This window comes from Trachypithecus francoisi, unplaced genomic scaffold (assembly GCF_009764315.1).
Source record: "Trachypithecus francoisi isolate TF-2019V2 unplaced genomic scaffold, Tfra_2.0 Lachesis_group9, whole genome shotgun sequence".
NCBI classification, from domain to species: domain Eukaryota; kingdom Metazoa; phylum Chordata; class Mammalia; order Primates; family Cercopithecidae; genus Trachypithecus; species Trachypithecus francoisi.
The window spans coordinates 55,236,125-55,262,776 of NW_022681474.1; the positions used below are offsets into that span (position 1 = coordinate 55,236,125).

The window sequence follows — 26,652 nt, forward strand, 5'->3', positions numbered from 1 at the left end:
CCTTTAAAAACCCTTACCTGTGTGAAAGGAAACTATGTTGGCCCCCACCAAATAGCTAAGTTAAAGAGAAAATTCAAGCTGGGAACTGCTTAGGACAAATCTGCCTTGCATTCTACTCAAAAGTCATCCCTCTGCTCACTGAGATAAATGCATATCTGATTGCCTCCTCTGGAAAGGCTAATCAGAAACTCAAAAGAATGCAACCGTTTGTCTCTCACGTATCTGTGCTCTGGAAGCCCCCTGCCTGCTTCAAGTTGTCCTGCCTGTCCAGACCAAACCAATGTTCATTTTACATATGTTGATTGATGGCTCATGTCTCCCTAAAAGGTATAAAACCAAGCTGTGCTCTGACCACCATGGGCACATATCGTCAGAACCTCCTGAGGGTGTGTCACGGGTGCATGTCCTCAATCTTGGCAAAACAAACTTTCTAAATTAATTGACACCTGTCTCAAATTTTCATGGTTCACATCTGCTGCAGCAGGACGAGTGGCAGACAAAACTCCTCAGACACTGAGTTAAAGAAGGAAGGGGTTTATTCGGCAGGGGGCATTGGCAAGACTCCTGTCTCCAGAGCCAAGCTCCATGAGTGGGCAATTCCTGTCCCTTTTAAGGGCTCACAACTCTAAGGGGGTGCATGTGAGAGGGTCATGATTGATTGAGCAAGCAGGGGGTACATGACTGGGGGCTGCATGCACTGGTAATTAGATCGGAACAAAACAAGATAGGGACTTTCACAGTGCATTTCTATACAATGCCTGTAATCTATAGATAACAGAACCGATTAGGTCAGGGGTCAATCTTTAACTACCAGGCCCAGGGTGTGGTGCTGGGCTGTCTGCCTGTGGATTTCATTTCTGCCTTTTAGTTTTTACTTCTTTCTTTGGAGGCAGAAACTGGGCATAAGACAATATGAGGGGTGGTCTCCTCCCTTACTGCCAGCCTTCAGAGAGGTCAGGATTTGAGCATGAGCTGCCTGGTCCCCTTTGTTCAGGGCTCTGTGAATAAATACCTTCCTTTCTAGTGCTGCAACCTCAGTGTGGATATCTGGACTTAACTGTACTGGGCAAGCAGACCCAAATTTGTCAAGCACATCCGAGTGAATAAACCACCAAACAGGCTTTGTGTGAGCAATAAAGCTTTTAATTCACTTGGGTGCTGGTGGGCTGAGTCCAAAAAGAGAGTCAGCGAAGGGAGATGGGGAAGGGTTGCTTTATAGGAGTTGGGTAAGTAATGGAAAGTTACAGTAAAAGGTGGTTATCTATTGTTAGCAGAGGAGGGGGTCACAAGGTACATGGTTGGGAGATCATAAGACTCACTGTCCGGAAGAAGAATGTCACAAAGTTGATTAATCAGCTAAGGTAGGGCAGGGACAAGTCACAATGGTAAGATGTTGTAATTTTGGTTAATCAGTTAAAGCAGGAACTGGCTGTTTTACTTCTTTGTGGTTTTTTGGCTGCTCCAGACTTCTTGGTTCCTGCAGGCCATCTGGATGTATATGTGTAGGACACAGGGGTTATACTGGTTGAGCTTCAGCTCAGAGGCCTGACACAATTCAGTTATATAATAGGCCTAAGGGCCCAAAAGCCAGTACTCTCTCTTTTTTTTTTTTTTTGAGATGGAGTCTGTTGCCCGGGCTGGAGTGCAGTGGCACAATCTCAGCTCACTGCAACTTCCGCCTCCTGGGTTCAAGTGATTCTCCTGCCTCAGCCTCCTGTGTAGCTGGGATTACAGGTACATGCCACCATGCCCGGCTAATTTCTGTATTTTTTTTTTTTTTTTTTTTTAGTAGAGATGGTATTTCACCATGTTGGCCAGGCTGGTCACAAACTCCTGACCTCAAATCATCTGCCCACCTTGGCCTCCCAAAGTGCTGGGATTACAGGAGTGAGCCACCACACTCAGCCAAGCCAGTGCTCTCTTTACAGCCAAGGCTGCCTCCCTCACACACCTGCCTAAAGGGCCGGCAGCATCTGCACTCAAGTGAAGAGATCTAAGCACCTTTGAGCCCCGGAGCAGAAGGCGGAGCTGCCACTAGCATGGGGCCTTTTATGCAGGGGATCCCGCAGCCCTTCTCCTTCCCCTTCCTCCTCCTTTGACAATGTGTTCAGGCCTCCCACGGCCTTTGGCATCAAGAAATTCCAATAGATGTTAACCAGCCTAGTAATTTAGTACAGCCTTAGCACCGAGTCGCCAAGGTTGAGGACATGCACCCCTGACACACCCTCAGGAGGTTCTGACACACCCTCAGGAGGTTCTGAGCACAAGGTTCTTGTGCCCAAGGTGGTCAGAGCACAGCTTGGTTTTATACCTTTTGGGGAGACAGGAGCCATCAATCAACACATGTAAAATGAACATTGGTGCCGGGCGCGGTGGCTCAAGCCTGTAATCCCAGCACTTTGGGAGGCCGAGACGGGTGGATCACAAGGTCAGGAGATCGAGACCATCCTGGCGAACACAGTGAAACCCTGTCTCTACTAAAAATACAAAAAACTAGCCGGGCGAGGTGGCGGGCGCCTGTAGTCCCAGCTACTTGGGAGGCTGAGACAGGAGAATGGCGAGAACCCGCGAGGCGGAGCTTGCAGTGAGCTGAGATCCGGCCACTACACTCCAGCCTGGGCGACAGAGCAAGACTCCGCCTCAAAAAAAAAAAAAAAAAAAAATGAACATTGGTTGGGTCTGGAAAGGCAGGACAACTTGAAGCAGTCAGGGGGCTTCCAGATCACAGATACGTGAGAGAAAAACGGTGCTATTTCCAAATATTTCCAAACTACTCTCTTTTCCAGCTACTCACCAGGAGGAAAGTAAATGCCTGTCAGACATGGTTACTAATCTCCGCCTGTGGGTGGGATGAAAAGGAACTTGCTGCTGATTGGCTGGGGGTGAGTATCTGGCCAATCAAGTGCTCACCCTCACCCGGTGTCAGATTCCTCTTTGGCAAATGAGGGAGTCAATTCTCTATCAATGGGTAGCAAGTTCAAATGCTCAGGGGGCAAGTCAGGTAACACAATCCAGTGAAGCCAGTATGATGTTTGTATATGAGGTACTTAAGAGCCTCACTTTCCTAAGTAAATATGCTTTCTCCTATTTTTCTTGAAATGCATACCAGTGCCAGTCTGTTTCTCTTTACCCAATTTTGAGAAAGACGTATATATAAAAGATACATTTTAAGGCCAGGCGTGGTGGCTTATACCTTTAATCCAGAACTTTGGGAGGCCCGGGTAGGAGGATTGCTTGAGGTCAGAAATTCAAGAGCAGCCTGGACAACATAGTGAGAACTCCATCTCTACAAAATAAAAAGATTAGCCAAATTGGAGGCTGAGGCAGGTGGATCACCTGAGGTCAGGAGTTCAAAACCAGCCTCTATAACATGGTGAAACCCCATCACTACTAAAAATACAAAATTAGGCAGGGTGCGGTGGCTCATGCATGTAATCCCAGCACGTTGGGAGGCCAAGGTGAGTGGATCACGAGGTCAGGAGATCGAGATCATCCTGGTTAACACGGCAAAACCCCGTCTCTACTAAAAATACAAAAAAAGTTAGCCAGGTATGGTGGCGGGCACCTGTAGTCCCAGCTACTCAGGAGGCTGAAGTAGGAGAATGGTGTGAACCCAGGAGGTGGAGCTTGCAGCGGACCGAGATCATGTCACTGCACTCCAGCCTGGGTGACAGAGCAAGACCTTGTCTCAAAAAAAAAAAAAAAAAATTAGCCAGATCTGGTGGCGCATACCTGTAATCCCAGCTACTTGGGAGGCAGGAGCATCACCTGAACCTGGGAGGCAAAGGTTGCAATGGGCCGAGATCATGCCATTGCACTCCAGCCTGGGCAACAAGAGCAAAACTCCATCTCAAACAGACAGGATAGGACAGGACAGGACACAACACTACATGACAAGATGAGAAGAAATAGTATGTCTTTCACAATAATCTTTCAGAAAATAAAAAAAGATAGATCTTGCTCCAACTCCTTCAATGAGGCCAGTGTTACCCCAATACCAAAGCTAGACAAACACACCAAAAGAAACAAAAATTATAGAACAATATCTCTCATGAATATAGATGCAAACATACTCAATAAGATACTAACAAACAAAATCCATCAACATATACAAAAGATTATACACCATGACCAAGTATGATTTATCCCAGAAATGCAAGGTTAGTGTGACATCCAAAAATCAAGTAATGCTTTCTCTAGTATACGGTGAGATTTTAAAAACTAATTAATTAAAAACAACAAAACCCCCAAATCAGTGAATATAATGCACTAGATTAATAGATTAAAAGACATCAGATTGTCATTTCAATAGATACAGAGGCATTTGACAATAGCCAACATACATTCATGGTAAAAATTCTCAACAAACTAGGAATAAAAATAAACTTCTTCAATATGATAGAGGGCAACTACAAACAACCTACAGTTAATGTACTCAATGACGAAAGACAGAATGTTTCCCACTCACGTATAGGACACAGGCAAGAACGTCTACTCTTACCACTTCTATTCAACACTGTACTAGTAGTCATAGCCAGGGCAAATTAAAAAGGGGGTAGAGGGAGAAACAGAGAGAAAGGTAAACTAAAGACACCTATAATGAAAAGGAAAACGTAAAACTGTATTTGTTTGTAGACCACATGATCTGTATGCAGAAAATCCCAAGTAATCTACCAAAAAATTTTACTGGAATTAATAAATAAGTTTAGCAAACAAGGTTCAGGTATACAAGGCCAATGTGTAAAACTCAATTGTATTTCTACATACTAGTAATAAACAACGTGAAAATGAAATTAAGGAAACAAAATTTCATTCACAATAACACCTAAAAGAATAAAGTACTTAGAAATGAGTTAAATGATATAAATGCAAGACTTACAATAAAAATTATAAAACTTTGCTCAGAGAAATTGAAAAAGTTCTAAATTAGAGGCAGCAAACTACAGTCCATGGTCCTGATCTGGCCCCCTGTTTGTTTTGTAAATAAAGTTTTATTGAAACACTATTTTTTTTTTTTTTGAGACGGAGTTTTGCTCTTGTTGCCCAAGCTGGAGAGCAATGGCATCATCTTGGCTCACTGCAACATCCACTTTCCAGGTTCAAGTGATTCTCCTGCCTCAGCCTCCCAAATAGCTGGAATTACAGGCATGCACCACCATGCCCGGCTATATTTTTGTATTTTTAGTAGAAACGGGGTTTCTCCATGTTACCCAGCTGGTCTTGAACTCCTGACTTTAGGTAATCTGCCCGCCTCAGCCTCCCAAAGTGCTGGGATTACAGGCATGAGCCACCACACCTGGCCAACAACTGCTTTTACACTACAAAGCAAAGTTGAATATAGCCCACAACACCACAAATATTTTTACTATATGGTTCTTTGCAGAAAATTTGCTAATCCCTGATTTAAATAATCCCATGTTCATAGATTAAAAGACTATATTGTTAAGATGGCAGTCCTCCCCCAATTTATTGATAAATTCCTGCCAATTAAAAAACAATTAATGCGATTCCTAAGAAAGTGAGTCCATTCCAAATACTGTGAAATCAAGGGAAAAAATTAAAAAGTCAGTCCTGGCTGGGTGCAGTGGCTCACGCCTGTAATCCCAGCACTTTGGGAGGCCAAGGCAAGTGGATCACTTGAGGTCAGGTGTTCGAGACCAGCCTGGTCAACATGGTGAAACACTGACTCTACTAAAAATACAAAAATTAGCTGGGCATGGTGGCATCTGCCTGTAATCCCAGCTACTAGGGAGGTTGAAGCAGGAGAATCACTTGAATTTGGGAGACGGAGGTTGCAGTGAGCCAAGATTGTGCCACTACACTCCAGCCTGGGCAACAAAGTGAGACTTGGTCTCAAAAGAAAAAAAAAAAAATAGTCCAGCAGGTTTTTGTAGAAATTGATCAGCTTTTGCTAAAATTTATATAGAAAAGCGAATGACCTAGGATAGCTAAATATTTTGAAAAAGAACAAAGTTAAAAAAAAACTTACACTTTCCAATTTCAACACTATTGTTAAAGAAAAATTTTGCACCAGACTTGTCAAAAATGTCAAGACAGATTTTATTCAGAGTACTGTAGCAGGGAAGAGACACTTCAGCATTAATTGAGCTCAATTCTACCAAACCAGAAGGCAGGAGGCTTTTTAAATGCTAGGATGTGTTAAGGGAAAAGTACTGAAGGATGCTAGTTGAGGGGAGGGAGGTTTGATCAATGAGTACATTGACTAGATTGTGAACTTGTGCTTATCAAATTGTGGACTGCTGCTTATCAATATCAGGGTCCTACCCTACCACCAAAATTAGGAGACAGAGGCTCTGTCGTACCTAATGATTACATTTCAAAGCGATGGCTCCCAGGTCCTTGGGAAAGACATTCCTGTGTTATAGAAGATACATTTCCAAGAGACAGAGAAAGGATTTCTAACTGCCAGTTTTCTAAAGTAAATCCTTTAGGAAAAGGGGGTTCAGGGGCCTATATTCAGGCTTTGCCTGGAACAAATCATAAATCATAAATTATCTGGGGAGCATTGAATTTAATTGGGCAGAAACGTAAGGGGGCTGAGGTCATCATCCTAAGGACATGGCCATGAACTGTCAGAAACGATAGTGTTTATTGAAGTCTCTTAGTGTCGGAGGTGGATGAAATCATTTGCACTGAGAGTCTGCAGTTTGTTTTTATTTATCTTTTTTTTTTTTTTTGAGATGGGCTTTTACTCTTGTTGCCCAGGCTGGACCCAGGCTGGAGTGAAGTGGTACGATCTTGGTTCACTGCAACCTCTGCCTCCTGGGTTCAAGTGATTCTCCTGCCTCAGCCTCCTGAGTAGCTGGGATTATAGGTGTGCTCTGCCGTGCCTGGGTAATTTCTGTATTTTTTTTAGTAGAGACAGGGTTTCACCATGTTGGCCAGGTTGGTCACGAACTCCTGATCTCAGATGATCTGCCCACCTCAACCTCCCAAAATGCTGGGATTACAGGTGTGAGCCACTGTGCGTGGCCCAGAGTCTGCAGTTGTTATAGGCCAAGATTGAGGCTTAGTTGAAAACGGGGCTTAGAGGAGCCTGATTAAAGTTTGGTCAGGGAGAACCTTTATCACTACAAAGCCACAGCAAGCAAGATGGTGTGATACTAGCATATGGGCAGATATGCAGATCAAGGAAATAGAGAAATTGAGAGTCCAGAAAGTGTAAGAATTAAAGAAAGAGGAAATAAACACAAAAGATGGCTTGCTAGTTAAGACAGGTTTATTTCAGAGAAAACAAACCTGAGAGGAGCTTTTGGCCAAGTTAGGTTAGAGGCACACTTTTTTTACAGACTAAGAGTTTTTAAGAATTTAGGGTGGGATAGCTTATTAGAGACTTGGACTTCTTTTGTGTTTTTGTTGTGGTTGTTGTTGTTGTTGTGCTTATTTGGGAGGGAGAGTTGTGTGTTTGTTTTTACATTTTTTTTTTGCAGTTGCAGGCATACCCCTCAAATTTGCTTTTACCTTTTTTATTTTAGTGCACTTGAAGGGAAAGGAATGTGCTTATTAAGGCCTGCTGTTTTACTGGGGCCCACTGAATGAGGGTAAAGTTTGGCAGTTATCCAAGAGACTTTTTCCCCACCTTTTTTGGTGCCTGAGCTGTTTTATTTGTATTTTACGGTCTGTTTTTTCTGGCTGCTTGTAGAAGAGAAGTGATTTCCTTGAAATGCATGAGGCTAGAAAGGGAGCTGGAATTTTTAAAGTGGTGGTGTTTGTCTGAGATGACGGTGCTCCTGCTCTGTCAGAAAGAAATCCTACATTTGTGGTCAGTTGATTTTGACATTCAGCAAATATTTACTGAGCCCTTATTGCCAACCAAGCATGGTACTAAGCACTGGAATTATTGAGATAGTTAATATATGGTTTCTGTCTGAGATAAATCTGTTTTGTGAGAGAATATTTTGTGTTAAGAGAAACATGACAAAGCATCAAGCAGTCATTGATCTGCCTTCAGTTTTTCCACTTATAAGGTAAGAGAGTTTGACCAAATCATTATCCTCAAACTTCAGAATTCTTAAGAATCACCTGCCCCCAGCTTAAATCCTAGGTCCTGCCTAATCTTAGGGTCTAAACTTCTCCCCTTCATGACTCTGATCTGGCTACTTTGGCCTTCTTGATGTTCCTTGAACAAATCGAGCAAATTCTTCTTCTTTTTTTAAATAAATTTTTAATTTTTTAAATTTTAATAAATTTTTCATGTTATTCAAAGTTGGTACAGAATTGCTAACACTTGCATTAAATAATTACTATGCTTCCATTGCGGGACAAAATACCACAGAAAGGAATGTAAGTTTGCAAAAAATTGTAGCTCATCTTAAGTTTTCAAATACTTTTGAAGGCTAATGCAGCAGCTGGCAAAGTAACACACAGTGTATTTTACAGAGTCAGTGATGAAAACAGACAGCTCTTCAGCAGATATGCTTCATTTTTTTCATTTTCTAAACACATGAAAAACACATGAAATCAAGATCATAGATGTCTGAAGAAATTCTGGCCCCTGGCTTTTGCCCTGGCTGCCCTCTCTCCCCCAGATAGTCATAGTCTCACTCCCTCACTTCAGGTCAGAGCCCACAACAGCACTCCCTCCCACCACTTTCTTCTTTCATACTGCATTTCATTCACAGTTCACCACTGCCTCATTTTACTTTATGGATTTGTGTGTTTATTGTCTGCCTTGTCCACTAAAGTGCCAGTACCATGAGGCAGTGACTTGACATATCTTGCTCACCACTGTATTCCCAGCAACCCAAACAATGCCCAGCACTGTTGCTCAGTACTTTTATATAAATGAACAAATGAATAATAATAGTAGTTGCTTTGCCGTTGAAGGGCTGGAATAGGGAGAGCTGGAGACCGTATTTTCCTCCCTCCCTCCCTTCCTTCCTTCCTTCCTTGACACTGAGTGTCACTCTGTTGCCCAGGCTGGAGTGCAATGGCACAATCTTGCCTCACTACAATCTCCATTTCTCAGGTTCAGGTGATTCTCCTGTCTCAGCCTCCTGAGTAGCTGGGACTACAGGCATGTGCTACCATGCCGAGCTAATTTTTGTATTTTTGTCGAGACAGGGTTTCACCATGTTGGCCAGGCTGCTCTTGAACTCCTGACCTCAGGTGATCTGCTCACATTGGCCTTCCAAAGTGCTGGGATTACAGGCATCAGCCACCGTGCTCAGCCGGCTTTATTTTCATTTTACACTTTCTATATCATTTACATTTTCCTAATCTCCTGAATATATCATTCTAGAGAATACCAATATGGCTGGGCATGGTGGCTCATGCCTGTAATCCCAGCACTTTGGGAGGCCGAGGCAGGTGGATCACCTGAGGTCAGGAGTTCGAGACCAGCCTGGCCAACATGGTGAAACCCTGTCTCTACTAAAAATACAAAATTAGCCGGGCGTGGTGGCGAGCACCTGTAATCCCAGCTACTTGGGAGGCTGAGGCAGAAGAATCGCTGTAACCCAGAAGGCAGAGGTTGCAGTGAGATTGCACCACTGCACTCTAGCCAGGACGACAGAGCAAGACTCCATCGCTTAAAAAAAGAAAAAAAAAGGCTGGGTGCAGTGGCTCACGCCTGTAATCCCAGCACTTTGGGAGGCTGAGGCAGGCAGATCACAAGGTTAGAAGATCCAGATCATCCTGGCTAACACAGTGAAACCCTGTCTCTACTAAAAATACAAAAAAACAGTTAGCCGGGTATGGTGGCTGGCGCCTGTAGTCCCAGCTACTCAGGAGGCTGAGGCAGGAGAATGGCGTGAACCCGGGAGGTGGAGCTTGCAGTGAGCCAAGATCGCGCCACTGCACTCTAGCCGGGGTGACAGAGCAAGACTCCGTCCCCCAAAAAAATTGATATGGGTTATTGGGAAGTGAGATTTGGGACTAAATGTATTTCTTTGCATACTCCTATACTTTTGACAATATTAATAAAGAGTATTTTTAAAAACAGGGTCAGAGAAGGCCTGCAATTTAAATGTGTCTCCTCCCTTTCCCATAAAGTTCTGATATGCAGTACTTTTTGGAGAAGGATGACAAGACCTAGGTAAGTGTTGCCGGGGGGATTGGGGGGAGGGGAATAACACTCAGGATGAGAGATGCGCAAAGCTTCCCTGCTGTGATATGCATTCGAGAGGGCTAAAAGCATTGTCATTGTTTTAGTTCATTATAAACACCTGTACAAGGAAGACAGCACACAATCAGCTATTTGCAAATACTCAGAAATCATAGTGCATGGGGGCTGTACTATTAGGAGATAATATGTGATATGGACTGAATGTTTCTGTCCCCCTGAAATGTTTATGTTGGAGCCCTAATGCCCAATGTGCCTGCAGTTGGAGGTAGCGCCTTTAGGAAGTAACTGAAGTTAAACGAGGTCATAAAGACAGGGTCCATGATAGGAATTTTTTTTTTTTTTTTTGAGACGGACTCTCGATCTGTCACCCAGGCTGGAGTGCAGTGGCGTGATCTCGGCTCACTGCAACGTCCAGCTCCCGGGTTCAAGCAATTCTCCTGCCTCAGCCTCCTGAGTAGCTGGGACTACAGGCGCACGCCACCACGCCTGGCTAATTTTTGTATTTTTAATAGAGATGGGGATTCACCATGTAGGCCAGGATGGTCTCCATCTCCTGACCTTGTGATCCACCGGCCTCAGCCTCCCCAAAGTGTTGGGATCATAGGTGTGAGCCACCATGCCCGGCCCTTTTTTTTTTTTTTTTTTAAGTATAGCATATCTCTATTAAGTGGAATAGAAACACTAACAAAGACTAGTACGCATAGTGATTATAGGTGAAGATAGGTAAAAAAGAAAAAGGGATACAAGGGCGCATTGAATTTATGACAATGTTGTCTCAGTACCACAGCAGGAGTCTACTCACCTCAGGGCTGGCTTCCCAGGGCCAGCTCCGGGAAGCCTGACCTGCTCAGCCTTGAGGGTATTACTGGTTGACCAGGACAGGGGATCCAGCTGGCAGGACAGGCTGTAGCTCTCACCCTCACTGGGCTGCTCTCTGGCCCAGAACCAGGCCCCCAGTTCCTCCCTGGGGTGAAAGCTGTAATGATTTGCAGCCACCTGAGTAGCTGGGGCTCCTTTTCTGGGAGTTCATCTTATTCCCATCCACATAACCATTCATCGCAGTGTCTAGCACCACCAGGTCAGTGAGGAATGTGCCAAGGATGGGGATAATTCCCTTCTTCTGCTGATGCCACCTTGCATGGGCTCTTTGGGGACTCGCCTCCAGGGTGGCTGACTTGGAGTTCCCCACACTGATGAGCAGATCCCTGTTCAGTGACTTGTCTTTGCTGCACAGCTTTGGACATTTTTCTGTTGCTTTATCTTGGCCACTCAGAGCAGAGCAGCCACAACCCCCCACCCCACAGTCCCTGGGCCAAAGTGGCCTAGGTTAGGGTCCCTGAAACAAGAGACACCGGAGAGTTCCCTCTCCCTCTCTTTCCCTCTGCCCCCCGCACCCTCTTTCCAGGAGCACAAAGAGGTCATGTGAGCACGCAGTGGTAGGGTGGCCACATATGAGCCAAGAGAGGGGCCTCAGAATGAAGTCTGCCTTGCCTGCACCTTGATTGTGGACTTCCAGCACCCAGAATTGTGAGACATGAATTTCTGTTACTTACGCCTCCCAGTCTGTGGTATTTTGTTATGGCAGCCCGAGCTGACTAATACAACAGGAAAGAAAAATCCCAATCTCCGTTAAGTTCACTTTTAAGTTCATTAATGTTTAAAGTGATTAGCAATGGGTACACTTTGTAAACCGTCTAGATCTCATACGGTCATATTTTATGATTTCCCATAATTAGTTGGTCATGGTTTGTATCTCCTGACAAACATTAAGGTTTTAGTTTTAGAGAGATTTTATCCTTTTACATTGAATAACAAAAAAATACATCAGAGGGAAAGTTTCCACTTATGATAGACCGGAGGCAGGTTCTGTCTCATTTGCCCCTTGCCTCAGGTTGATTAGTCTCATTTTCGCCTTGCCTCAGGTTGATTAGTTAGTACATGAACGTTCTGCCTAGTTTCCTGGGCTTACATATTCTGTATCCTCAACACGGAAAGGTGATTCACAATATGTAGCTTGAACAAAAATACTTTTAGGTCCAAGATATTTGTTTTACACTGTATTTTTTCATTAAACTTTTCTTTTTATCTTTCCTTATGTATGTATTCATTTATTTGTTTAAAAATTGAGATGAGGTCTCACATGTTGCCCAGGCTGGTCTTGAACTTCTGGGCTACAGTGATCCTCCTGCCTCAGCCTCCCAAAGTGCTATATTACAGGCATGAGCTACCACACCCTGCCCATTAAAGCTTTCTTAAAGAGTTTTATTTTCAAAGACAGGGCATTGATTGATTGATTGATTTAGAGATGGGGTCTTTCTATGTTGCCCAGGCTGGTGTTGAACTCCTGGGCTGAAGTAATCCTCCCACCTTGGCCTTCCAATGTTGAGATTACAGGCATGATCCACCATGCCCAGCTGGACAGAGCATTTTAAAATGCAAATGTGTACTGACCTCATCAGTAGGAGGATGCATTCTGGCACCCCTGGTTCTTCACCTGTCCTCCAATCCTTAAAAGGCCACACTGCATAAAGTCAATAGCAGATAAATGTTTGCTGAATTAAAGGATGGATAAATAAATTAATAATGAATTTTTGCATAATCCAATATTCTCTTATATGTCTAGAAGAAGTTTCTTTGAGCCTATTAGATCCTGGGAATCTTTTAGGTGAGCATGATTAGAGAGCTTGTAGGTTGCTTTTACACATATCTGGCATATTTGAGTCTCATATCAAAACAATAGATTGGTAAAGGTGGTATTACGGTATTGATAAGTAAATAGTCTTGGAGAGAAAATGCAATTTATCTAAGTTTAGATATCCTCAATGGTCAGCATTCAGAAGTTTAAAGAGCATAAGCTAAGTTCATCAGACATAACTGGGCTAAAATCTTGGTTCTGCCACATACGACCTTTGACAGGTAACAACCTTTTTGCACCTGTTTCCTCATTTGTGAACTGGGTACATTTGTGGCTACTCCTCAGGCTTGTTGAAATTAAAACAAAACAGGTAAAACTCCAACTCATTGCATGCTATACATGTCACATTTCTTTCTTTTCGTTCTGACTCTAAGTCCAATATCTTTCCCAGAGTATCAAAGGGCCTCTCTAAGGGATGCATTTGACAGGTTGCACCAAACAAACTTGTGTATGTCAAGAGCTGGGAAACTTTGACTTTCACAAGAATGTCAAAGCAAATGGACACACACACACAAACAAGGATGTGCATCTTTGTGTAGGCAAGTGTACTCAAGAAGGCAGGCAGGGGAAGCGATATTCTCTTTCTCAAGTTTTAAGCAATCTAAGGCAGAGTTTCAAGTACAGAAAGAGAACTTGGGGGATGAATTCAAGCCTGTGAAGCCTTTGGCTAGCTTATGTAACAATGAGTTAAACATGTACTGTGCTTTATAGCTTCCTCTCCATTGCCTTTTTGGTTTTGTTCTGTAGGGCGATTATACCCACTGTGCAGATGGGCATGCTGAATGACCTTTAAGGTGCCTAGTTAATTACCAACTCAACTCCAGTTCTCCTTTTTTCAAAATCAGATTTCCTCTCAAATCCCATCCTGCTTCTCCATTCTATTAAAGTGCCCGGAGATCTTCTTCCCTCACACTATCTAAAGTCATGCCCCACGTCTCACTACAGGGAAATGAAGACTTCACAATCCCTAAGATCCAGCCCACACTCTTGAGGTCTGGGGTGGATACCAAGAAACGATCCACAAAATTCGGGAGAAGTGAAAATGGTATTAGACAGCAAACTTTCCCTTTTCACAAGATGACGCCAAAAGTGAAGAAGGAAACTCCTGCCCCTCCTAAAGCCGAAGCCAAAGCAAAGGATTTGAAGGCCAAGAAGATAGTGTTGAAAGGTGTCCACAGCCACAAAAAAAAGAAGATCCTCACGTTACCCACCTTCCGGCGGCCCAAGACGCTGGACTCCAGAGGCAGCCCAGATATCCTTGGAAGAGCACTCCCAGGAGAAGCAAACTGGACCACTATGCTGTCATCAAGTTTCCTCTGACTGAGTCGCCATGAAGAAGATAGAAGACGACAACACGCTTGTGTTCACTGTGGATGTTAAAGCCCACAAGTACCAGATCAAACAGGCTATGAAGAAGCTCTGAGACGTTGATGTGGCCAAGGTCAGCATCCTGATTCGGCCTGATAGAGAGAAGAAGAAATATGTCTGACTGGCTCCTGATTACGATGCTTTGGATGTTGCCAACAAAATTGGAATAATCTAAACTGAGTCCAGCTGGCTAATTCTAAATATGTGTGTATCTTTTCACCATTAAAAAAAAAAAGGAAACTTTCTCGGCCGGGTGTGGTGGCTCACACCTGTAATCCCAGCACTTTGGGAGGCTGAGGCGGTGGATCACCTGAGGTCAGGAGTTCGAGACCAGCCTGACCAACATAGTGAAACCCCGTCTCTACTAAATACAAAAAATTAGCCAGATGTGGTGGCGGGCGCCTGTAATCCCAGCTACTTGGGAGGCTGAGGCAGGAGAATTGCTTGAACCCAGGAGGCAGAGGTTGCACTGAGCCAAGACTGTACCATTGCACTCTAGCCTGGATGATAGAGCGAGACTCTGACTCAAAAACAAAACAAAACAAAACAAAAAAAAGGAAACTTTCTCCCCCAGAAAACAGTTCCTGCTTATTTTATTTGTTGTGCCATAAACATGCCTGGGGTGAAGACACAGCCTCTGTTTCTCAGGGGTTAACCCCACACAGTTCCCTCAGCACAGGCACCCTTTTCTTTGATGCTTGCAAAGTCCCATTCCTTCCATGCCTGAGCACACAGCCCATCATAGGATCTAGCCCTCTTTTGCCTTCTCCGGTCACATTTACCTTCCCACCTGCCACACTACCAGAAAAATAAAATAAAGTAAAATGTCAGCAAAGACATTTCTTCATCTGACTTGTCTTAAAGTCAAGAGGAGGAGGGTGTAAGGTAGGATCAATATTTAGTTTGTCCTACAGTCAAAAGGAGGAGGAATTAAGGCAGATAAATATTTAATTTGTTCAACATTAAAAGGAGGAGTGATTAAGGTAGATAAATAAGGATAATATTTCAGGTAGATAAACATGAAATCCTGTGTTTATTTCCCCCAGACTAACTGCATAATAATGGGCTGGTGTCCACAGGATTAGTCAACAAGGTTTGCCTTGTCCTCCCACCCTACTCTCCCTCTTGGTGCTCCTGAGCTCAGGGAGGGTGCTTCCTGCAGTGATTCCGAAAGGAATGACCTAGGCTGGGCACTGTGACTCATACCTGTAAACCTAGCACTTTGGGAGGCCAAGGCAGGAGGATTGCTTGAGCTCAGGAGTTCGAGACCAGCCTGGGCAATATGGTGAAACCCTATCTTTATAAAAAATACAAAAATTGGCCGGGCGCGGTGGCTCAAGCCTGTAATCCCAGCACTTTGGGAGGCCGAGATGGCGGATCACGAGGTCAGGAGATCAAGACCATCCTGGCTAACACGGTGAAACCCCGTCTCTACTAAAATACAAAAACTAGCCGGGCGAGGTGGCGGGCGCCTGTAGTCCCAGCTACTCGGGAGGCTGAGGCAGGAGAATGGCGTAAACCCGGGAGGCGGAGCTTGCAGTGAGCTGAGATCTGGCCACTGCACTCCAGTCCGGGCGACAGAGCGAGACTCCGCCTCAAAAAAAAAAAAAAAAAAAAAAAAAATACAAAAAATTAGCTGGGTGTGGTGGCACATACCTTTAGTCTCAGATCCTCGGGAGGCTGAGGCGGGAGCATCACTTGAGCCTGGGAGGTTGAGGCTGCAATGGAGCCATGATTGCGTCACTGCACTCTGGCCTGGGCAATAGAGTGAAACCCTGTCTCAAAAATAAGTAAAATCAAATATTTTTAAATCCATAATTTGATCTAATCACAAGCAAACCGCAGACAAACCTATTTTACAAAGTAACTGGCCTAAACTCTTTAAAACTATCGAGGCTACTGAAGAGCGAGAAAGGTTGAGGAGCTGCTTCACATGAAAGGTGACTGAAGAAATCTGATGAGTAAATGTAATCTGTGATCCTGGATTCGAACATAGAATATTGGGACAACTGGTGAAGTTTGAATATTGACTATGGATTACATAATATTATTTTATCAACATTGAATTTTCTGATTTTTGATAAATGTTCTGAGATCACATTAAAAAAAGTCCTTGTTCTCAGGAACTCCACATTGAAGTGTTCATAGATAAAGGTACACGATGAATGCAAATTACTCTCAAATTGTTAAAAAAAAATGTGTATGCGTGAAGGTGAGGGGAGAGAGAGAGACAGATGCTGGGCACAGTGGCTCAAGCCTGTAATTTTAGCACTTTGGGAGGCCAGGCAGGCAGATTGCCTGAGCTCAGGAATTCAAGACCAGCCTGGGCAACACAGCAAAACTCCATCTCTACAAAAAATACAAAAAGTAGCCAGGTATGGTGGCGCGTACCTATAGTCCCAGCTACTTGTGGGGGCTGAGGTGGGAGGATTGCTTGAGCCCAGGATGTCAAGGTTGCAGTGAGCAGAGGTTGCACCACCACACTGCAGCCTGAGTAAAAAAAAAAAAAAAAAGAGAGAGAGATAGGCCGGGTGCGATGGCTCACGCCTGTAATCCCAGCACTTTGGGAGGCCGAGGTGGGCGGATCACAAGGTCAGGAGATCGAGACCATCCTGGCTAACATGGTGAAACTCCATCTCTACTACAAAAAATACAAAAAATTTGCCGGGCGTGGTGGCGGACAACTGTAGTCCCAACTACTCGGGAGAATAGCATGAACTCGGTAGGCGGAGCTTGCAGTGAGTCGAGATCGTGCCACTGCACTCCAGCCTGGGCAACAGAGCAAGACTCCATCTCAAAAAAAAAAAAAAGAAAGAAAGAAAGAAAGAGAGCAAGCGAGAGAGAGAGAGTAAATGATAGCTGAAATGGAGCAAAGTGTTAACAGCTGGGAAATCTGGGTGAAGGATATATAGTTTTTTGTTTTAACTATTCTATAACTTTTCTGTACAGGTGAAACTAGGTCAAAATTAAAAGTTTTTTAAGGGTCCTCTACTGGCCAAGAAGCACATAAAAAGATGTTCAATGGCCGGATACAGTGGCTCACACCTGTAATTCCAGGACTTTGGAAGGCTGAGGTGGGTCGATCACTTGAGGTCATGAGTTTGAGACCAGCCTGGTTAACATGATGAAACCCTGTCTCTACTAAAAAACATAAAAATTAGCTGGGCATAGTGGCGGGCACCTGTAATCCCAGCTGCTCCAGAGGCTGAGGCAGGAGAATTGTTTGAACCTAGGAGGTGGAGGTTGCAGTGAGCTGAGATTGCACCCCTGCACTCCAGCCTGGGCAGCAAGAGTGAAACTCTGTCTAAAAAAAAAAAAAAAAGTTGTTGGGCCCAGTGGCTCACGCCTGTAATCCCAGCACTTTGGGAGGCTGAGGCAGGTGGATCATGAGGTTGGGAGATCGAGACCATGGTGAAACCCCATCTCTACTAAAAATACAAAACATTAGCCAGACGTGGTGGCGAGCACCTGTAGTCCCAGCTACTCGGGAGTCTGAGGCAGGAGAATGGCATGAATCCAGAAGGTGGAGCTTGTAGTGAGCCGAGATCGCGCCACTGCACTCCAGCCTGGGTGACAGAGAGACTCCGTCTCAAAAAAAAAAAAAAAGGGTTAAACGTGCAGTTACATTTAACCCAGTAATTCTATTCCTAGGCATACATCCAAGAGAGTTAAAAACATACAAAAACACATACTTGTACACGATTGTTCATTGTAGCATTATTCACAACAGCCAAAAGGTGGAAACAATCCACATGTACGTGAATGAACAGGAAAATGTGATTTATCTATACAATAGAACATTATTCAGCAATAAAAAGGAAAGAAGTACTGATACATGCTATCACATGGGTGAACTTTGAAACTTTGGAAACATGATGCTAAGTGAAAGAAGGAAGCACAAAAGACCACACATCATAGGATTCCATTTATATGAAATGTCCAGAATAGGCCAAAATATAAAGACAGAAAGTAGATTAGTGGCTGCCTAGGGCTGAGGAGGATGGAGAATAGCAGGATTATATTTAAAGGATACAGAGTGTCCTTTTGGGAGAGATTAAATATTCTAAGATAGATTGTGGAAATAGTTGAACAATTGTAAATGTATTAAAAATCACTGAGGTGCAAGGTGAATTGTATGGTATGTGAATTCTATCTCAACAAAGCTATTACTCAAAAAGTGTTGTTTTTAAATGTTTTTCCTCTTTCTTGAACTCCCATAGTTCCACCAAAATGTGTTCTTGTTTGTTCTCCAAAGCATTCCAGTTTGTATAATAAATTGTATGATCGCTCTACTTAAGTTTTATATAGGACTCAAAAGCAAGTCTGACTTGATAATGGAGTTTTACTGTTGCAATAGAAAAAGGATATGAAGTAGGGATATTTTCTGTCAGAGAAGTGGAAAGCCTGGCTCTTCTGGCCTGGAGGAGTCAAGAAAGGAGAAAACAGCAACATTAACAATAAATAATAGTATCAGTAAAAAGAATAACAATAGCAAACTTCTATCAGATGCTTCCTCTGTGCCAGCATAATGCTAACTGCTTATATAAATAATCTCCTTTGATACTTACAGTATCCCTATGAAGGATTCAGACCTTGCATTCTTTCCCATTGTCCATGCTCCTCCAGGAAGCAGTGGTCAAGCAGTGGTTCCTAATCTCCCCTTTCTACTCCAAAGTCCCAAAAGGGGAAGTAGGTGGATGACATGAGATGATTACTCACAAGGTACCCCCAATTTCCTTCTCCTCAGTAACCTCCTCCTGAAGAGGCTGAAAAACCAAATATTCTCTTGCCCAGCCTTCCTTGAGAATAGATTATGACTTAGTTTTGACAAATTAGACATAAGCTTCCGCTAGAGCTTCTGGGGAAGACGTTTTGTTTTCAAATGAAAAGGACCAGCACAAAAGAAACATTGCCTGCGCTCGTTGGTCTCACTTATACATTCCTTAAACACGAACATGATCGGTGGAGCTGAGGCAGCCATTTTATGATGATTAACTGAAAAGGATAAGAAAAATAGGCCAAGTACAATAGAGGGACAACACAGAGAGGCTCTTAATGACCTCACAGAGTTGCCAAACCATTGATACCACCCACTCCAGGACCTTGTGAAAACGCTTATGGTTTATGTCACTGTTAGAGTTTCTGTTACTTGCAGCCAAAAGCATTCCTAGTCAAAACAACATGTTAGATTAAAGGAAAGCCAACAACAGAGGGGCTCTGTCCATCTGAAGTCCTGGCAGGGTTTTCTGCTGGGGGCCTGCAGCAAGCTGGAGGTGAAAGCACAGCAATGGCAGAGAGCAGTGGCCGGCACAGAGCCCATGTGTGATATGCTGGTGATGTTGAGGTTCCAAGCCCCCCTGAGAGGCAGGCAGCACAGAATGTAGCTAACTCTGGCTGGAGCACTTGGCAAAGCAGGCCTCCCTGGACGGATGAAGTGGACCTCGCTGAACAGGAATAACAACCAGAACTGAAGCAGCAGCATCACAAGACCACAGTGGGGCCAATTCGCAGGGAAGACTACCAGCCTGAATGAGTCAAGACCAGACCACTAATACACACCAAGTACACCAAGACAAGGGGCCCAGGAACCCCAACAAACTTGGCTCTCTGTAAGATCATCAAAGGCACTAGGGATTCCTGGCCTGTACTATTGGAATTGGACAAAGGAAGGAAGAGGCAAAGACATAGGAACACTTGTGGATTTCTCCGGAAGAGACTGAATCCTCCTGAAGACTGCTGTATAAATTGGTAAAGAATGAGATTGGCAAGAGTAAAGTCCACTTTCAGCTGGGCGTGGTGGCTCATGCCTGTAATCCCAACACTTTGGGAGGCTGAGGTGGGCGGATCACGAGGTCAGGAGATCGAGACCATCCTGGCTAACACAGTGAAACTCCGTCTCTACTAAAAATACAAAAAATTAGCTGGGCATGGCAGCGGGTGCCTGCAGTCCCAGCTACTTGGGAGGCTGAGGTAGGAGAATGGTGTGAACCCAGGAGGCGGAGATTGCAGTGAGCTGAGATTGGGCCACTGCACTCCAGCCTGGATGACAGAACAAGACTCTGTCTCAAAGAAAAAAAAAAAAAAGGGTGAAGTCCACTTTCACCTTATACTTGCCCTGCTCGCTCTCTGGATGGAGGCTCGTAAGAAAGATTAAATCCACCACAGAGGAATAAAGAAGTTTTCTGGTGGGTGCGGAAGAGCATGTGTGAGCTGTGGTCTGGGTAATATTGGGCTCTGCTGCACAGTCTTCAGTCTTCGTAGACTTCTGTGAGTGCAGCCAGGCCAGAAGCAGGGGAGGGTTCTGGTCAAAATGAGTCTTTTCTGTTTGGGCTTTCCATTATAAGTGAGCTAGAGGCCCAGGTTAGAATAACAATAGCTTCACTTTTTAAAACTCTTCCACCCAGACACTGTGCTACTTGCTTTGCACATACAGTCTCATTCTAATAATCACAACAATCCAGGAAAGAAGAAATAACTATCCCATTTCACAAACGAGGAAACTGAAGTTCAGAAAAGTGAGCTGCACAGCTACTCTGTAGTGGAATTTAAACACTGATCTTCCAGATGCCACCACGTGACAGAAATCATGCTTTACGGAGAATGGTGAGGGAAGTGGAATGTAGACCTGGAGGGAAGACCTGTTGGGCTTACAGCATTCAGGTTTATCACATACATCATTATCACATCACATCATTTATCATTCCATAGGAAGAGTTTGTTCTGGAGGTCTGCAAGGAAGAGGTATATGGGCAGCAACATTTCCAGTTATCACAAATCTTTTCTTTCCTTTCCTCTTATTCAACCATGGAGTCAGATGCTCTAGTGCATTGGGGAGACAGGAAGCAAGGCAGAAAGCCTAGCTAGCTAGTAATGCTCCTTGGCTTTCATTTTGAAGGAGAATGAGAAAGTTTTCAGAAAAAGTCAAAGGGAGAAGAGTGCTCCAGGGAAGGAGCAATGGTACTGAAAGGAAGCAGGATTGTGAACCCCAAGGAGAGCAGAGGAAAAGCTGGAATTCTGTGTGCAGGGAGAGCTTTAGCCTCTCCTTCCAGAGGCCCCTTGGGACATGGAAGGACCCCAGAGAGGAAAGAGTGAGGGGTGCATCCAGGAGATGAGACCAATAGCCGCAGGGCTCTCACTTTCCCAAAGGAATCCTATGTCCCAGGATCCCAAGGAAATAGCAGAGTCACTGGATACAAAAGGGACTGCATGGGCAGAGACAACGAATATCTCTCCAGAAACATGAGGAGACAGAAGACAACAGAACAGCTGGATGTGCTGACTCACACCTGTAATCCCAGTGCTTTGGGATGCCAAGGTGGGAGGATTGCTTGAGCCCAGGAGTTCAAGGCCAGCCTGGACAACATGGCAAAAGATCATTTCTACAAAAATAAAAAATTAGCCAGGCATAATGGCTCATGCCCACAGTCCCAGCTACTTGGAAAGCTGTGATGGGAGGATAGCTTGAGCCTGGGAGATCAAGGCTGCAGTAAACCATGATGGCACCACTGTACTCCAGCCTGGGCTACAGGCTGGAAAAAAAAAAAGGCCTGTCTCAATAATAAAAAAGAAGAAAAGAAGAAGGAGAAGGAGAAGAAGAACACACATAACCCCCAAATCTACATAATCCCTATAACTTTGACATGTCCTGGAGGAGAATGAGAGAAAGAAAAAGAAATAGCAGGTATCCAGATTGGAAAGGTAGATGTAAATTTTATCTGTTTGCATATGACAAGATTTTGTATATAGAAAACCCTAAAGATTCCACAAAATAACTGTTAGAACTAATATATGAATTCAGCAAAGTTGCTGGATATGAAATCAACACACAAAAAAAGCTGAGTTTCTATACACTAACAATGAAAAATCACAAGAGGAAATTATGAAAATAATCCCATTTACAATAGCATCAAAAAATAATAACATGCAAATTAACCGAAGAGGTGGAAAAATTTGTACACTGAAAGCTATAAAACATTGCTGAGAGAAATTAAAGCAGACACAAATATATGAGAAGACATCCTGTGGTCATGAATTAGAAAAGACTAGTGTTGTTAAAATGTACACACTGCCTAAAGCAATCAGATGCAATGCAATCCTATCACAATCCCAATGATATTTTTTGCAGAAATAGGAAAAAATTCCTAAAATACATGTGGAATCTCAAGGGAACCTTGAATAGCCAAATCTATCTTTAAAAAAGAACAAAGTTGGAGGGCTCACATTTCCAGATTTCAAAACACATCACAAAGCTACAAGTAATCAAAACAGTGTAGGCTGGGTGAGGTGGCTCGTGCCTGTAATCCCAGAACTTTGGGAGGCCGAGGTGGACAGATCACTTGAGGTCAGGAGTTTGAGACCAGCCTGGCCAGCATGGCAAAACCCCGTCTGTACTAAAAATACAAAAACTCACCAGGAGTGGTGGTGCACACCTATAATCCCAGCTACTTGGGAGGCTAAGGCACAAGAACCACTTGAATCTGGAAGTGGAGGTTGCAGTGAGCTGAGATAGTGCCGTTGCACTCCAGCCTGGGCTACAGAGTGAGACTCCACCTCAGAAAACACCCCCAAAAACCACAATATGGTACTGATATAAAGATAGACATATAGATCAATGTAACAGAATAGAGAGCCCAGAAATAAACCCTTGTACATATGGTCAAATGATCTTTAGCCAGGGCACCAACACCTCACAATGGGAGAAGGACAGTCTCTTCAACAAATGGTATTGGGAAAACTATATCCACATGCAAAAGAATAAAGTTGATAGCAGGGAATGGTGGTTCATGTCTGTAACCTCATATACAAAAATTAACTCAAAATGGATTAAAGGCTAAATGCTAAAATGTAAAACTATAAAACTCTTAGAGGAAAACATAGGGGGAAACTTCATAAGATGAGATTTGACAATGATTTATTGAATGTGACACTAAAAGTACAGACAACAAAATCAAAAATAGATAAATGGGACTACATCAAACTTTGAAACTTCTTTATGTCAAAGAAAAAAATGAGCAGAGTGAAAAGGCAACCTATGGAATGGAAAAAAAAATACTTGTGAATCACATATCCCAGGAAGAGTTAATGTCCAGGATATGTAAGGAACTCTTACAACTCAACTACAACAAAACAAATAACCCAATTAAAAAATGGGCAATTGATTGAATAAACATTTCTCCAGTGAAGATATATAAATAGCTAACAGGCCTATGAACACATGTTCAACATCACTAATCATTCAAGAAATGCAAATCAAAACTAAAATGAGACATCAATTCACACCAGTTAGGATGTCTAGTATCAAGAAAACAGAATAACAAATGCTAGCAAGGATGTAGAGAAACTGGAACCCTTGTGCACTGTTAGTGGGAATGTAAAATGGTGTAGCTGTTATGAAAAACGGTAGGGAGGTTCCTAAACAAATTAAAAATAGGCCGGGCGTAATGGCTCATGCCTGTAATCCCAGCACTTTGGGAGGCCGAGGTGGGCGGATCACGAGGTCAGGAGATCGAGACCATCCTGGCTAACGCGGTGAAACCCCGTCTCTACTAAAAATACAAAAAAATTAGCCAGGCGTGGTTGTGGGCACCTGTAGTCCCAGCTACTGGGGAGGCTGAGGCAGAAGAATGGCGTGAACCCAGGAGGCGGAGCTTGCAGTGAGCCAAGATCGCGCCACTGCACTCCAGCCTGGGCGACAGAGCGAGACTCCATCTCAACAACAACAACAACAATTAAAAGTAGAATTACCATATAATCCAGCAATCCCGCTTTTGGGTATATACCCAGAAGTATTGAAAGCAGGATCCCAAAGAGATATTTGCACACTCATGCTTGTTGCAATATTATTCACAATAGCCAAGAGGTGAAAGCAACCCACATGTCATTAACAGATTTTAAAATGTACTTATACATACAATGCAACTGTATTGTTGCAAATATTATTCAGTTATTATAATGATATATAATTATTAAAATTGTAACATTATTCAACCTTAAAAAATAAGAAAATACTGTCACATGCTACAACATTGATGAACCTTGAAGGCATTGTACTAAATGAAATAAGTCAGTCACAGAAAGACAAAAACTGTATGATTTCACTTATTTGGTATCTAAAGTAGTCAAATCTGTAGACGGAAAGTAGAAGGGGGGTTGCCAGGGGCTGGAATGAGAGGAAAATGGACAGCTGTCCAGGGAGCGCAGAGTTTCACTTTTGCAAGATGGAAAAGTTCTAGAGATCTGTTGCATATCAATATGAATAAAGTTACCACTATTGAAATGAACACTTAAAAATGGTTAAGTTGATAAACTTTGTATGTGATTTTACTACAACTTTTTTTTTTTTTTTTGAGACAATCTTGCTCTTGTCACCCAGGCTGGAGCACAGTGGCCCAATCTCGGCTCACCACAACCTCCGCCTCCTGGATTCAAGTGATTCTCCTGCCTCAGCTTCCCAAGTAGTTGGGATTACAGGCGTGTGCCATCACACCCAGCTAATGTTTTTGTATTTTTAGTGGAGACGGGGTTTCACCATGTTGGCCAGGCGGGTCTCGAACTCCTGATGTCAGGTGATCCACCCACATCGGCCTCCCAAAGTACTGGGATTACAGGCATGACCATTGCGTCCGGCCTACCACAATGTTTTTATAAAAAGGAAGGAAATACTGATATTTGTTACACTATGGCTAAACCTTGAAAACATTGTGCTAAGTGAAAGAAGGCAGTCATAAAAGGCCATGTATTATATGATTCCCTTTAGATAAGCCTATCCAGAATAGACAAATTCAGAGAGACAAAAAACAGATTAGTGGTTGCTAGGGGATGGGGGAATAGGGGACTGCGGGTGATAGCTAAAGGTTATAGAGTTACTTTTTGAAATGATGAACAGTTCAAACATTGGCTGTGATGGTGGTTAGACAACTCTGTGAATATGCTAAAAAGCAGTGATATATACAGTTTAAAATGGTATGTTTTGGCCAAGCATGGTGGTTCATGCCTGTAATCCCAGCGTTTTGGGAGGCCAAGGCAGGAGGATCGCTTGAAACTAGGAATTCAAGACCAACCTGGACAATATAGTGAGATCCCATCTCTACAGAAAACTATAAAATTAGTTGGGTGTGGTGGTGTGTGCCTGTAGTCCCAGCTACTTGGGAGGCTGTGGCAGGAGGGTCACTTGAGCCCAGGAGTTCGAGATTACAGTGAGCTGTGATGGAGCCACTGCTCTCCAGCCTGGACAACAGAGTGAGACTCTGTCTCTAAAAATATATATAAAGAAACAAAATAAATGGCATATTTTATAGTATTTGAATTATATTTCAATAAATCTTTTATTAAAAATTTATAAAGAACACAAAGATAACTTGATTAAATCAAAAGGCACATTCTATTCTTGAATAGGAACATCCAAAATCATAAAGATGTCAACTGTCCTAAGTTGATCTATAAATCTTTCTGGAAAAGACCAACAAGGTACTTTTAGTACTAGAAAAGCTGATTCTAACATTGAAAAATAAGCAATAGTTGACTGAATAATTCTGAAAAAGAACAAGAAGGGGTTTATCAGGTTTCAAAAAAGAGTATAATAAAATAATTAGTGGGAAAGCAAAATTGAAATGGGGTGTGTACAAAAGTGGGGAGCCAGTCAAACCACAGTGCTGGCCAAGTGGGCTAGAGCCAGCTGTGGGGTTTCTAGGTGTTGGAGTCACTCAAGAGTAATTTTTTTTTTACACCGAAACTTATGACATATTTGTTTTTGACCCACAAAACCAGTAGTGTAAAGTGATTCAATTTACTACTTGAGGTGACCAAATGAGGGAAAAATCAGAGTTGAATTCAAAGCTTTTTGTCAGTGGCTTCAGTGATGAAGAAACCATGTATCCAAGTTGGAGGGCATTAAAAACTAGTCCTAGATTCAAAAATGCAATTCAGGATTGTTAGCGGATGCAATTGAAGGGGAGCTGAAGCTGCTTGGACATGATGTGAGGAAAGCCCCAAGTAACAGCTGTGGCACACCCTGGTCTATCTTGGGGCTTTCTTTGATCGGTAATGTGTTGGTAAGGGCCGGGCAAAGTACAGTGAAAGACACTGGTTTTGGCTTAACCATGCAGGATCAGAGTTGATCACAGAGACCCATGTGGAAAAAGGGAATTGTAGTGGATGTGAAATGCAGTTGCCATTACACAAGTTTTATGGGTCAGTTCTCAGGTCGGAAGCCAACCATGTCATTATCAAGCATGGCACATAAATTCAGTGCAGCATCCTTGATTAAATCTGGGACTGCAGAAAAATCACTGTAAAGAATGTCACTGGAAGAATTGGGGAATTTCGAATACCTGTTAAGAAATAGTGTGTGGATACTGAATTTTCTGAGTGTGGTAATTATAGGTAATTATATTATGGTTATGTAAGAGAATATTTTAGTTCTTGATAGATAGAAACTGAAGTAGTCTGAGATGAAGTGACATGATGTCTGTATCAAATTGCTTCTGAAAAAAATTTAAGCAGA

The 26,652-nt window shown here is 43.2% G+C and overlaps 1 long non-coding RNA gene and 1 pseudogene across 1 annotated transcript; one reads left to right on the forward strand and one right to left on the reverse strand.

The window, feature by feature from the left end:
* Positions 1–13,859: 13,859 nt before the first annotated feature.
* On the forward strand, positions 13,860–14,325 carry LOC117082065 (annotated as a pseudogene).
* Positions 14,326–19,559: 5,234 nt separating this feature from the next.
* LOC117082066 lies at positions 19,560–25,000 on the reverse strand. Its single transcript, XR_004436437.1, has 3 exons — positions 24,839–25,000; positions 24,165–24,184; positions 19,560–19,571 (listed from the first exon to the last, which is right to left on the reverse strand). It is a non-coding gene; the product is annotated as an uncharacterized LOC117082066 (long non-coding RNA).
* Between the last annotated feature and the right edge of the window lie 1,652 nt (positions 25,001–26,652).